Below are 15622 nucleotides of genomic sequence, written 5' to 3' on the forward strand. Positions count from 1 at the left end.
AGAAATGATGCTGGAGAAGAATCATTTGTTAAGTATGCTGAGCCTTCTTTTAGTTCTAATGTTGGAAAAGGCTAAGAAAGCTTATGCTCCTTTCTGTCATTTTACATACATTTCCCTATGCATTGGTCTCATTAAACTTCTTTTGACTTTTGTCAAAAGTAGAAAAAATAGGTTTATTTATATATTTTTATATTTGTCTGGACCAAGGTTTTATGCAGCTCAGCTAGCCTTTGTATAGAGGATGACCTTGAGCTCTTGTCCTCCTGCCTCGACCACTCCTGCTGGGTTGACACCTGTGCACCAGCACATTGGGTTTTATGCATTGGGATCACACCTATGGTGTCATGCAAAGTAAACACTGTTGTGCCCCTACCCCAACAGGTCAGTTTATTCACCTCTTCATTATGAAACATATTCTTTTCTCATACAATATAATCTGAATATAGTTTCACCTTCCTCTATCCCACCCAGGTCCCCCCACATCTCTCCTCATCTGGATCAACTCCTTTTCTGTCTCATTAGAAAAAAAGCAGTATTCTAAGAGATAACAACAACAACAAAATTCACAAATAAAATACAATAAGGTAAAACAAAAATATATCATATCAAAGTTGAACAAGACAAGCCAACAGAAAAATAAATAAAATAAAAGAGCCCCAAGGAAAGACACAAGCATCAGAGACTTACTCATTTACATATTCAGGAATCCCATAAAAGTACTAAACTGAAGGAGATAGTATATGCAGAAGACCTGGTGAAGATCCCTGTAGACCACATGATTGCTGCTTCACTCTCCGTGAGTTCATATGAGCTTTGCGCAGTTGTTTCAGGGGACATTCTTCTCCTGGTATCCTCCATTCCCTTGTCTCCCTGACTCCTGCCTCCTCTTCTGAGGGACTCCCTGAACTCTGAGGGGAGGGATTTGATAGAGACATATCATTTAGAGCTGTGTGCTCCAAGGTCTCTCACTATGTAATATCTGGATGTGGGTTTCTAAATTTGTTCCCATCTGCTACAGTAGAAGGCTTCTTTTATTACAGCTAAATAAGGTACCAATCTATGACTATAGAAAAATGCCATTAGGAATTATTTTATTGCTTTTTGGAGGCCAGTAGAGTTTGGTTATCCCTATAACCTTAGACTGTCTAGTCTTGGGTTCTTGGTTACCCAAGCAATGTCAGATATGGGTTGCATCTTATGGAGTGGGACCTAATTCAAATCAGATATTGATTTGTTACTCCCACAAGGTTTATGTTTGTGCCACCATTGCCCTAACATATATTGCAGACAGGATAAACTGCAGATCAAAGGTATTTTGGCTTAGTTGATGTTTATATTTCTCTTCTGGTATCCTGCAGAGTATCTTCTTGTACTAAAGGCACTAGGTAATAGGGGTAAAGGTCCTGTAGGATTCATGCTCAATGAGTTGTATAGGGGTTGCTTTCAGCAATATGGCTTTGCTGTAAGTTTGTGGAGGGCAACCTATTGTCTTGTCAACAGCCTGGGTTGGTCTAGGGATTTCCATGGGACCCCTTTGTTCAACATTTCAATTGGATATTACTCAGTCTTGATACTGGAAGCTTCATTTTATGTCAAGAGATGACCAGTTGGGATTTTGTTTCTTCCCTTATTTGGAGACTTCATTAAGGTCTCTTTAATATATTTCAGAAAGTTTCCAATGCACAAGATTTCCACACCACCACTCAAATAACCCTCAATTCTATCTCAGTCTCCCCTCATTTCCTCTTTCAATCCCATCTTTCCTACCCCACCCCACTCATTCTCATCATTGGACCATTCCCCCTGGGTCCATTCTACCCATAAAATCTGTTTTCCCCTCCCAGAAAGATATATGTGTTCATTCCTAGTTCCTTCATTTATGACTAGCCCCTCTGGGTCTATGGATTGTAGCTTGGTTAACAATTTATTTAATGGCTAATATTCAGATATAAGCAAATACATACCCTATCTGTCTTTATGTGACTAGATTATCTCATTCAAAAAATTTTTTATCTACTTCCATCCATTTGCCTCTACATTTCATGATGTCAGTTTTTCTATTATCTAAGTAATACTCCATTTTATAAATGTACCACATTTTCTTTATCCACCCTTCTGTTGAGGGACATCTAGGTTGTTTCCAGTTGCTGGCTGTTATGAATATAGCAACAATGAACAGTTGAGCAAGTGGCCCTGTGGTAGAATGAGGTGACCTTTGGATATATGCCCAAGAGTAATATAGCTGGATCTTAAGGTAGATTGAGTTCCATCTTTCTGAAGAACCTCCATATGGATTTCCATAGTAGCTATACAAGTTTTCATTCCCACCAGCAGTGGAGGAGTGTCCCCCTTACTCCGCATACTCACTAGAATGAGCTTTCACTCGTAATATTGATCTTAGCCATTCTGACAAGTATAAGATATAATCTCAAAGCTGTTTTGATTTGCTGTTCTCTGATGGCATTTTTATCTAAGTGTTTCCTTTAATGAGAATTCTCTGTTTAGATCTGTGCCTCATTTTTTAAATTGGGTTATTTGGTTTCTTGATATCTAATATTTTGAGTTATTTATGTATTTTGGATAGTAGTCCTCTATGGAAGTGGAATTCCTAAAAATCTTTTCGCATTATGTAAGCTGACTCTTTATCCAAATCATGATATCTTTTGCCATGCAGAAGCTTTTCAGTCTTAATTAATAATGTCCCACTCATTAATTGTTGATCTTCATGCCTGTGCTATCAGTGAGTCTTCAGAAAGTCTTTTGCCATGCCAATAAAGTTAAGGCTATTCCCTGCTTTCTCTTCTATCAGGTTTAGTTTATTTGGTTTTATGTTGAGGTCTTTGGTACATTTGGAATTGAGTTTTGTGCAAACTGATAGGTATGGATCTATTTGCAGTCTTCTAACACAGTGGGAGGTCTCACCATTTCTGGTCTCAAGTTATACTTCAAAGCTACAGTGATAAAAGCACCATAAAAACAGACATGTTGAACAATAGAACCAAATTGAATATCCACACATAAACCTGCATGTCTAAGGACACCTTATTTTTTGATAAAGCATCCAGAAATACACACTGGAAAAAATACAGCGTTGTCAACCAATGGTGCTGGTCAAACTGGGTACCTGCATGTAGAAGAATGCAAGTCGCTCCAACATGTCAGTTTCTTAAGATGTCGCTATGGTTACCTTTCTCTTCTGCTCTTTTAGAGAACACTATTTAGTACAAATGTATAGTAGATAAACTATTGTAGCAGGAATCTTAAAGGTTCTTATTAATAAAATCAAACCTGAGGCGAGTTATTGGGGTCCATGCTGGTAGATCAGAGAGACAGAACAAGCCACAGCTATCTCACCTAGCCGGATCCTCAGCTGGTCTTGTCTCCTCAGACTGGAAGCTTCTGTGTCCTCATCCCAATAGCTCTCAGCTGAACTGCTGCTCGAAAGCCTGAAGCTTAACCAGCCAAATGCTTAACCAGCCAAATGCTTAACCAGCCAAATGCTTCTAGTTTCTGGTCTTCACACCTTATATATCTTTCTGCTTTCTACCACCACTCCCTGGGACTAAAGGCTGGCTTTCTGGGATTAAAGGTGTGAGTCACCATGCTTGGCTATTTCCAATGTGGCCTTGAACTCACAGAGATCCAGAGGGATTTCTATCTCTGGAATGCTAGGATTAAAGGTGTGAGTGCCACCATTTTCTAGCCTTTGTGTCTAGTGGCTGTCTGTTCTCTGACCCCAGATAAATTTATTAGAGTACACAATATTTTGGGGAACACAATACCACCACAAACTATAAGTATATATATTTTGTAAAAACTTTCTCATACTATTTATCTTTACCCTCTTCACATTCAAGAACTCATTCAGTCGTCACATCAATAATATAAACTATTGTTATCCTTAGTTTACATAGAGAGAACCTGAATTGCAAAATGATTACAGAGTTGCCTGAAATGAATAAGCAAACATGTGGCAGATGTGAGAACACAGAACTCCTATATATTAATTATGCTTCTTACTGTCTTCATACTGTTGTTGTAAAACAACAGAAATTTGCATAAAATCCTATCATAGATAAAATACTTTTAAGTAGTGTTAGAAAATGTAAAAGAGGAATTCAGCATATTGCCTAATAAAGTTGTTGGAACCCATCTAGTTTCCCAGTGGCTGTACCCATCAGGACTGCATAAAAGGTTGATTGGACCATGGGCCTGAGTACCAGGTGTTTGGAAGGTTCTACCCTTGGCTGTAACCAGCAAGGGAGATATCATTTGCCCCTCTCCTTGGCATTGTTATAAATAACCCTTTGAAATAAAGTTCTGGGCTGGTGGATACAGATCCAAGCCCACCTGAGGCTATCTTCATTTCTCTTTGTTTCTCCCCCCTCTTTATTTCTATCTAAGTCTCTTAACCCTCATCCCTCAAGAGTCCCTGGGGTAAATAAACATGGGAGCTGGTCCCCCACACAAGGTGTCTTCTTCATATGATCACCAATTCAATTTTATAAAGAACTTTTTTAAATGCTCAGAACTGTTTATCCTGTTATTTTGGTTTGAGGGATAGGTCATAGAACTTAGAACTTAGGCTTCATGTATCCTAGAGAAGTTCTCTACCATTGATCTGTATTCTCAACCTAAGAAGATTGTAAATATTTTTTACATATTTTGTGATATATTAAAATAACCATGTTTATAGTATAAATTATTATCATATTACCAGATATATTTTAACCAATTGTTAGGGAGGTTTTCATATGATAAAATTTTAATAATGATATTTTGTATTATTTATATATAATATTGTTGTTATGTTGTTTTTAGCTCTTAAATTTGTAATTTATGTCATAATTTTGAAAACAATTATGTGTATTATGATTGAAACTATGTTTGATAAAATTAAAAATTGTCTGAACAAGTTAAGAGCATGAGGAATTTGACTTTAAATTTTAGTTTTGTTCTTCATGAATATCTAATCTCAGACATTGCTAAATTTTTACTGTGTTTTTTTTTAATCATCATCAAAATCTCATCATCGGTTTTAAATTCTTAAAACAGGTTTCACAGAATTATCAAAAGTAGTCTGTCATGATCACATTACTTTAACATTACTTCTTTTAAATTGCATCTCCATTATGAAAAATGATGTAGAGGTAGGTATTGAATTTATTTCATATTACAATGTGAAAAAGTCAGTCTTGATATTTTTTAGCCTAAAAAAATGTCAAAAGGATGCTGTCCTTATTCTTTCTTTGATCACAATGCTAAGGAGCCCATTGCAAATATCTTAGTTTAACCCCAAACCACACAATTGTTAGCATGTTTATTCTGTACATACTTTTATCATTTCACTGATGTATTGAGTTTACATGTTTCCTTTATTAGAAAACCAGTTTCAATAGTTTAAAGAATGTTACTATTTGTAATTCTTTAACCCTGGTACCTGCAGAATCAGCTTGGCTGATATTAGTCTTTCAATAAAGAGTAAATGATTGATAGAACAAATTATATGTTGTGGTTTGCTTGTGATCTCAATGATTTGTGAACTGTATATAGTAAATATCTGATGAATTGACTTTAGAATTTAAATTGAAGTTCAGAGGTCCACATTTATTGTAAAATATCCATAAAATATTAATGCACGAGTATGCCTAATTGTTTAGATATTTAATTAATTATTAATTTGAAATTACTGAACATTTTGTTAGGCAGTGTATTATTTAGTACATGTGTATATTAAGTAATATCTTCTTAATACAATCAAATGTCCATTTTATTATTAAAATAGAGATGGACAATTGACTTTATTAAAACTGACATCACACAAATGATTCCAAAAGATGATGTGAGTTGTTGAAAATTATTAAAAAATTAATATTGTTGAATTTCAACTTTGATATTTTAATTATGTACTGTAATTTTGGAGATAAAGGTAATAAATAATAACTAAACCATTGGAAATCACTTTAAAGAAGCAATAATAAATAACATTTTTTAATGATAGGAAACAAAAACAAAGAATGCAGGCGGATTGCACGTATTTTATGTGTCAATTCAAAAATTGGATTTCCCGCTCATTTCCAGCTCCATATATTTTATATAACATGTCTGTAGCCAAATTATGATTCTGAGATGAGAAATGCTGCAAAAGAAAGGTCATTCTGCAGAAATAATAGCATGATAACTTCCTTTGCTCTGGGTGAGTTGATGCTGAGAGATACAGATGTCCTCCCATTTAGATAAGAAAAGATAGAGGAAATTGAGTGGTAATTTTAATATTTCATTTGTCTCTTTGAATAAAATCCACTCATTTTATGGCTTTTACAGAGCTGTTTTATAGAAGCAAAGAATACAGCTAGGTTATTAGGCAAATGTAATTGCCTGATAACAGAGCTTATGAGTCTCCATTTGGTCCATGTTTAACTTCCAAAGGGCTATCAGGTAGAATACCACATTCAAAGTGAATGGAAATATTACTCATGCACACTTATAACAGAGGTGACATTTTAATAAAATAGCATATGTCATTTATACAGTATCAAGTTCCTACTTCATATTGTTTAAGAGCAAAGAAATTAATATGTTTTTAGGCCCTCGTTTGGCATTAAAAGGCAAAAGGATACTAAATAGACTAAGTATCAAGTACTATGTAAGATAATGTTTACAGAATCATGTTCTCCCTAATTTAATATGAGAATATTAAGAAATGATCAAGCATTAAATATAATCTACATGTTTATGTTTGTATGTTCTACATGCTCTGAGTAGTGAAAGAAACTGATTAGATTTTAAAAGGTGAAAATGTGATGCATTGGCTATATGTCTTTAATTTGGAGTCTTGAATATATAACATTTTGAGTTTAAATATGTTTGCTAGTCATTTTTTATCACTATAACAAAATACATGAACTTTTAACTCATAAAAATACATATTTGTCTTTTATTACAGTTTTTAATATTATATTGCATGATTAAGATGGTATGTAGTTTTGATCCTGATAGACAATGCACCATGGTAGAAATGTATGTAAGAACAAACACACACACACACACACACACACACACACACACACACACACACACACACTCATTGCAAGCCAAATAAAGACTAAGGAAGGAGTTGGCATGCCATAATTCTCTTCTATTCCATTCTTCCAGTGACTTGAAGACCATTTGCTTGGCTCTACTTTCTAAGGATCTTACAAATTCTCAATACAGTTCCTACTAAAGCAAGGGTATAGCACAGAAAACACTGATGTATTGATTACTTTCCTGTGACTGTGATAAACAACATTATCAAATGCAAGTTAAGAGGAGTTGGTTTATTTTGTCTTGAAGTTCCAGAGAGATGAGTCTATGAAGGCAGAACAAAGTCATGACAATAAGGGGCAGGGATGAGGGCAGGAAGAGGAAGCTAAGAGCACATATCCTAAACCACAGGCAAAAGGCAGAGAAACACATTTGGAAGTAGGTGAGGCTTTTTACTCTTTAAATGCTGCCACCAGTGACATTCTTATTCAAGCCTGTGCACATCTTCTAAGTGTAAACAGTGCCAACTGGGTACCATGTGTTCAAATGCCTAAAACTACAGAAGGTATTTCCTATTTAAACCATCCACATTTGGAGAGATGCTCAAACACCCAAAAATTAGTTATTTGAGTCATTGTTTTAAGAAGACTTACATAATTTATGTCTGTATGTGTCTGAGTAAGTATAAGAACATTTATAATGCAGGTGCATGCCAAAAGACAATATTAGATCCATGAGAACCAGAGTTACAAACATTTGAAGGAAGTCCAGCTTATTACAAAGGTCCTGGAATTTTAACTCTGATCCTCATGACTATGCAGCCAGCACTTTTAATGACTAAGATATCTCTCCAGACCCTGATTTACATTTTAACTATCAGAAGAAGGTAATCCTAACAGAGAGGCTTCATACTAAAACTGTCAGCAGAGGGTGTTCCTATTGGAGAAACAGTGATGACTAATGGAAGAATACTAAGTTTCTGACTTTTATTTTAAAAAGACATTTACTTATTTTATGTGTGTATGTGGGACAGGGCTCTGGTATGCAATGGTGTGTGGGTAGCTCAGAGGACATATCATGAGGTTTCAGTTTACCTTTCTACCCTATGGGTTCTAAGAACTTAATTCATAACAACAGGCTTGTGGGCAAGCACTTTAACCTTCTCAGCCATCTTGTTTGTCCAAAGTCAATTTCATAGAATGGAAACTGATTCCCAATTGAGTCCAAAATGGCTATTTTTCAGTTCAAATGGTTCAATTTAGTACTTTGCACATGCTATGTAAGTGTTCAAACACTAAGGTACATATTAGACCCTTAGAATGCCTTCTTATAACAAAACTGAGGTGTTATTGTGTATGGAAGCATCTTCCAATCTTTCAGAGTACAGCACATATTATTCATGTGTTGTATGTGAATACATATGTTTATACTTTTAGTTGTTTCTATATAAAACCTTCCTCTTTCTTATTTTATTTCTATTTTTGCTTATGTATTTATTTATATATAATAACATGTTTCATTATGTTTTTTGTATGCATGCATATAAGGTACTTTCCCCAAAAATGTGGTGTATGTGTATGTATACACAATTGAGTATTATTCATCCATTAAGCAGAGTAAATAAGTGCTTAGCATAGAAACTAAAAATGAAAATGGCCACCATATTGCAGATTCTTGTGAACTGAGTGCTCAATGAAAAGAAGAGTGGGTTATAACTGTAATTTCCCTTGATGATGTTACTATCCTTTCATTCTCCATTATACTAAGGGCCAGACAATATTACAAACTTTTGTTCTTCCCTGGTGTCTTATATCTCCTGGTGTGAAATATGTTTTGCACCAATTTGCAAGTTTTGGTAAGACCTCATGTGAATGTTTCTACAGTGTCTGGTAACTAAGATAGGTAAGCTATAGTCATTGCTGAATGAATGCTCATCAGCAGCTTAGTGGACCTAGGGCAAAGCATTCACCTTGTATCTTTGAGTGCCATCTATGTCTTTGGGATTAGTGGTTTCCAGGTTGGCCTGAACATGAACTCAATTAATTTTTCGGGCATCTGGAAGCTACTGGGTTCACTACAAAATTTTACCCTGGTGTAGCTGCTATAGCTGTTAAGGACTAATAAGCATTTTGTTTAGAAGAAAACCACATAATTGAGTTAAGGCCAAGACTACAGTATGAACTCAATGCAAATGTGTCACTCAAAGAATTGCCTGAGACTCTTTGTGCAGCCTTGGTGCAGTGGGAGGGGCTTAGCACTGCCTTAATGAATGTACTAGGTTCTGCTGACTCCCCATGGGAGGCCTTGCCTTGGAGGAGGTGGGATGGGGGTTGGGTTGTGAGGGAAGGCTGGGGTGGGTAGGAGGAGGGAGGAGAGGGGGATCTGGGGTTGGTATGTAAAATAAATAAAAAATTTCTTAATAATAATAAAAAACAGATTTGCCTAAACTTGTTGATGAGAGGAAGAATTGCTTTGCTGTTGTTATTGTTTGAACATTAGGAGTATGTCACCTAGACTCCTACTTCAAATGTGATCTTTGGATCCATAGGTAAATCTAATCATGTCAATCAGCTACTTTATTTTTTTTCTCCTATAATGTCTGAATATCAAAAATTTAATGACCATTTTAGAACTCAAAATAAAGCAAGCTTATATCATAACTTAAGCTGATTCCTGGTCTAGATGGCTTTTTTATCACCTTTCTCAGATGTCATTATGTGACTTCCCAACCATTGGGTATCCCAGCAACGAGATAGTCACTGGGGATAAAAAGACAGGGGCACTGGTGATAGCCGGTCCATCCTTCAACTGTCTGACTCCTGAAGGCAATGGACATAAGAAAGAATATTAAATTATAATGTCCATTTTCTATAGCATATGTGATATTCTTATGCAGCTCTTATTGTTTGACATCAGTATAAAGTTAGTGATACTTTCCAGCTAAAGAGTTTTTTTCTCACATCAAGATGAAACTGGCAGCTGCAGAAATGTCTCCATGGTTATGAGTGCTTGCTGCATAAGGACCTGGGTTCAGTTCCAAGCAAGTACCCATATGCCAGTTAAAACTGCCTGTGCACGTACATGCATGTACATGCATAAAGGCCCACACATATTCACATAAAATAAAAGTCAGTATGTATTTGGTAAATTAAAAAGAGATATGCATCACAAAAAAAGAGCAAATCATGTTTGTAAGAAAGTAGATGGCCTTGCTGCAGGAGGAGGGGCTTGGACCTGCCTCAGCTGAATGTACCAGGCTCTACTGACTCCCCATAAGAGGACTTATCTTGTCACAGGAGGGAATGGGGGATGTGGATTGGGGAGAAAATGCTGAAGGTGGGAGGAGGGAAGAGAGGGGAATCTGTGATTGGTATGTAAAATGAATAAAAATTTTCTTAGTAAAAAAAGACACACATCCATTGTTAAGATAAAAAATAAAGTAGATGGAAATGGATAATGAGAGATAATCATGTTAAAAATTAACATTATGAAACATTATAAAACTATGAAAAAGACATAGAAGAGTAATTCATCTTGTTTCTCATATGTGTAATCTGAAAAAAAGATAAAAATCAGAAAATAAGAAGGAGAATGTTGGGATGGGCATAAAATGTCAGTAATGGAGGGATAAATTGACCAAAGTATCTTCTTTCATAAATTAATGTGTACTTGTGAAATTAGTGTAGTTCATATGTGTTGTCTTCACTGTTTCTCTTCCTTACACTTTTTCCATCTTATCCCCATATAAGTAGTTAATTGAACTGAACAACATATATGATGTAATATATATTACATATATAATGTAATATATTAGTTACATATATATTACATTATACATATATAAAGACACTAGCCTTCTTCAAGTCTGTTGTGGATTGATTGTGATTTTTCTTCTATCTGTACTCTCTTTCATTGGTTGAAGATTTCTTATCAGCAGGCATTATTATATATAGCATTGAATTACCTGTGAAGAGTAAGCAAAGTAGCCTTTGTGGTCACACACATTCAATTGTCTCTATCTTCTCAAGTAGAATCAAATTTGCTGGATGATATCCAAATTATTTTTTTGGGAGAGTTTATCAAATAAGCTTTCAGCATTCCATGTTATTGAATTAAAATGCTGAAGGTCACTTCTTTTCCATAGGTTCTTATTTTGAGTGGGGCCACACATGAAAAGCCACCCTGAGAACCCTCACTTTCAGAGCTAACAAGCATCAGTGGATGCCTCCAGACGTATCTTACAGTTGAAATTTCTACTAACAGTTTTCTTAAACAGCAACAATTATATATATTGACAATGATTTCTCATGCTCAGTTTAAAACATTTTATTTAAAATCATGTTATGTTTTACATCCTTTTTAGAAATCTAATTTTAGGGGCAGAAGGGGTGAGTCAGTGGTTAAGACCATGCACTACTCTTACAGAGGACCATAATTTGGTTCTCAGCAACTATATTGGGTGTCTCACAACCACTTGTAGCTCCAATTCCAGGGACCCAATGTTTCTGGTCCCCACTGGCACCTAAATTTATATGTACATGTGCTGTGGATATTGCTCTGTATAAATAAAATGCTGATTGGCCAGTAGCCAGGCAGGAAGTATAGGTGGGACAAGCAGAGAAGAGAATTCTGGGAAAAGGAAGGCTGAGTCAGGAGATGCTGCCAGCCACTGCCATGAGTACCAAAATGTAAGATACTGTTAAGCTGTATGGCAAGGTAGAGATTTATAGAAATGGGTTGATTTAGATGTAAGAACTAGATAGCTAGAAGCCTGAGCCATTAGGCCAAACAGTTTAAGTAATATAAGTCTCTGTATGTTTGATTGAGTCTGAGCAGCTGAGAGACTGGTTGTGAGAGAGATTTGTCCTGACCATGGGCCAGGCAGGACCAGGAAAACTCTAGCCACATACATGTCCACACACAGATTTGTCACTTAAAGATTTGCCTGGACTTGCTGATGAGAGCAGAAAATGTTTTTGTTGCTATTGTTTTAACATTAGGAATGTATCTAGATGTAGATGTAATTCTGAACAGTTTTATTAAATAAGAAACACAAAGCCAAATGCAGTGTTAAAAGCCCCAGAGGTCAGAGAGCTGTAGCTAAGAGCTGAGACCAAGATTGCCTTCTTACCCCTGAGAAAGAGACCTACTTCCTGTGTGTCTGTCTTTTTATTGACTTTCTGTTCTGCCTTCTCATTGGTTGTAAACCCAACCACATGATCTCCTTGTCACTGCCTGTGTATACAGACCTCCAGGTCCCTATAGTTGGTATTGAGATTAAAGGCATGTGTCTCCATGTTGGCTGTATCCTTGAACACACAGAGATTCTGCCTGTCATGTGATTGGGATTAAGGGCATGTGCTACCACTGCCAGACTTCTGTTAAATGGCCTGTTATTAGCTCTGACCCCCAGGCACTTTTATTTATTAACATACAAATAAAATCACATTTCAGCACAAATAAAATATCACCATACCTAGACTTATACTTTGAACATGATCCTTTGGATTAATGAGTAAATATGATCATGTCAATTAGCTACTTTATATTCAAACATGCCCACAATCTTAAAAACCATATTTTTCAAAATCTAATTTCTGATTGATGTGGAACGGCTCTCTAACTGGCCTGAGCACAGCAAACATGGCGTCAACAGGTTTTGCCCTTTACCCCTTTCCCTCTCTGTTGTTTTTAACTAAGTCTCTATCATTCTTTTCTATCCATAAAGATTCAGGAGCCAGATGCTGGGGTAAAAACCTGTTAGCTCAGAGAGGCAGAGAAAGCACCCAGCTGACCTTTTTCCTCTATCATCCCAGAAAGCTGACTTTCTTCAACTGTGTCTCAAAACTTTCTCCACCTGGATGTTTCTCCTTTCTACTTCCTGTGCATCTCTCTCTCCATCCTCCTTATTCCTGGTTCTTTTTGCTTTTTCCTGTCAACTGGTTTCTTGCTCCACCTCTCAACCTGTATTTGATTTTATTTAATCCCCTTTACAATATTCAAGCAGAAAATTCTTGAATTAAAGGTGTGTGCTAGGGCTGAGCTATACCACAGGTAGAAGCAGGTTCCTTCAGTAAACAAAACAATCTTGGGGTTCACAGTGTGATCAAATAGCCCATATTCCCCACATTTTGTCTAAATAAAAAGGAGAATTTTTAACTATAACACAGTAAAACTATTTATAATAATGAAACCATTCCGGCTAAGGTTTCCACAATGTCTAGTTTGGATGTATTTGGCAGTCTTAAGATTAAGTATTTCTGAGTTCAAAATTCTGTAAAATGTTCCTATCAGTTTTATATGAACTCAGTGATTTGAATGACCGAGCAGTTTGTAGTCCAAAGCTGATCTTTGGGTGGTGTTTGTCAACCTAGTGACAATCTTGGCTAGGTGTAACACTGGAGGTGGGTGATACCACTCAGCCAATTTACTCTTTTTTCCTGGGACATTTTTCTCTTGATGAACCATCCTTCTTCAGATGTTTCACTTTTATAGTGGTCTCTGGATTCCTTAGTGCAATACTTTTATTCTCCTAAAAACATAAATGCAAAACCATGTAGCATGAATCTTAAAAGTTCTTACTAATAAAATCAAACCCGGAGCCAAGTATTGGGGTGAAATGCTGGAAGATCAGAGAGACAGAACAAGCCACAGCTACCTCACCTCACTGGATGAGCTGGTGGTACCAGCTCCTCAGCTGGTCTTGTCTCCTCAGACTGGAGGCCTCTGAGTCCTCATCCAGAATGGGTCTCAGCTGAACTGCTGCTCAAAAGCCTGAATGCTTAACCAGGCCAAATGCTTAACCAACCAAATGCTTCTAGTATCCATAATTAAGGTATCATCTGGTTCATTATTGGTTAGGGCTGTATGCACAGAGAATACTGTACTGGGAGTTGCAAAATCTTCTCTTTGTTCCTGCCCCATTGGAAATTAGTTGTCTTTCTACTAACCCTGTAGAGCATTTTTATAAAGTGAGATTAGATCTTTCTATAACTGCTTGTCCTATAGGATTGTGTGGTACACCTGTAATATGCTTATGTTGTAATATGTAAAAATGTTTCATTTTATTAGAGTCATATGCTACAGCATTGTTAGTCTTAATTATACAGGTATCTCTATGATAAACATAAATTATACTAAATGTGTAATTATAGAATCAGTCTTCTCAGAACTTAAAGCAGTTGCACAGTGAAATCCTAAGTATGTATCTATGGTATGGTGCACATACTTTAATTTTCCAAAATCTGCAAATGAAACACATTCATTTGCCACATTTCATGTCTTTTGGTACCTTTTGGGTTACTTCCTACAGGTAATGAAGTTTGATTACAATTGGTGGAATTATTAAGGACACTCCACATAGTTAAAAGGAAGATTTATTTAGTGGGTAACTTACAAATGTAGGGATATTTAAGTCATGGCGTCTGGGGAAAGTGTATTGCAGTCCAGCGATGTTCTCTGGAGCTCTGCTCAGTCAACCTCCACCATCAAGGGTCCAGGAAGAGACAGCGCTGGCCCGTCCAGATCTTGGGTTTCCAGGTGCCTCCCTTAGCCCGGCCTTGTAGGTGTGACAGTTGCCAAAGCCTCAATAGGGGTCAGAACTTCCAGATCAAAGCTGGAATGGCTACCCACTACATCTCCCCCTTTTTGTCTAAATAAGAAGATTCTAACCTAATACAAGACTATATACAAAGGAATGGTTATCAAATATTGTCCAGGAATAATGAGGGATAATGACCTAGATAAGATGGAACTACAACCAATGAGAAAATATCAAACAACAAACATATACTAAAATCCAGAGAAGTTTAGAGCATAGGTAAATGGCATGTTACAAAGATCATTCCAAAAGGTGTTCTATCCTAGAATTTGAATCTAATACTTAATATGTTCTATCTAAGATTATATATATACTAAGTTGTAACTATAACTGCTAGTCTTCAGTCCCATCAAAGACCTGAGAATGAATATAATGGTGCCTGAAAAATGGTAGATGGGTGCAAGCAACATTCAGAAATCTTGCAAGAGTAGACCGAGACAGCTGGCAACCTGGACAGTCACCTAATTTTTCTCAGCATTGTTGGTGCATTCAAATTGGCTACAAGCCTAGAGTATCTGACAGACCATTTTCAGAAGCAGGAATTCTGAGAGACCATCTTACCCTGTCTTGGCAGAGTACAGTGGTCGCTTTCCTTGTGTCCCACTTGTCCAGAAAGGACAGCATTGCATTTGTACTGTCAGCAGTAGAGTCAAGGGCAGTTCTTTGCCCAGTAGGCCATTTTGTGCCAAGAAGACAAACTTCCAAGTGGAAATGTCTTTGAAGCCCAACATTCTCTCGGGATCAAATTGGTGCAGCCAGGAGCAATTGTGTCTCACGTCAACAGAATTCTAAGTTATTTAAATGCCATAATCTCTAGGTCTATGAAATGTTTGAAGTTTACCTGTCCATCTGACCTATGTATCTATAAATCTGGATAACCTAACTAATGTAACTATAGAGATGACAAGCACAGGGGACTAAAAATCTATAAGTCTTATCTACTGAAATAACCTAAGGACTAAGGCTTCATGTAAACAAGGTAAATAGTCTATAAGC

Source organism: Peromyscus leucopus, chromosome 19 (genome assembly GCF_004664715.2).
Source record: "Peromyscus leucopus breed LL Stock chromosome 19, UCI_PerLeu_2.1, whole genome shotgun sequence".
Classification (NCBI taxonomy): Eukaryota; Metazoa; Chordata; class Mammalia; order Rodentia; family Cricetidae; genus Peromyscus; species Peromyscus leucopus.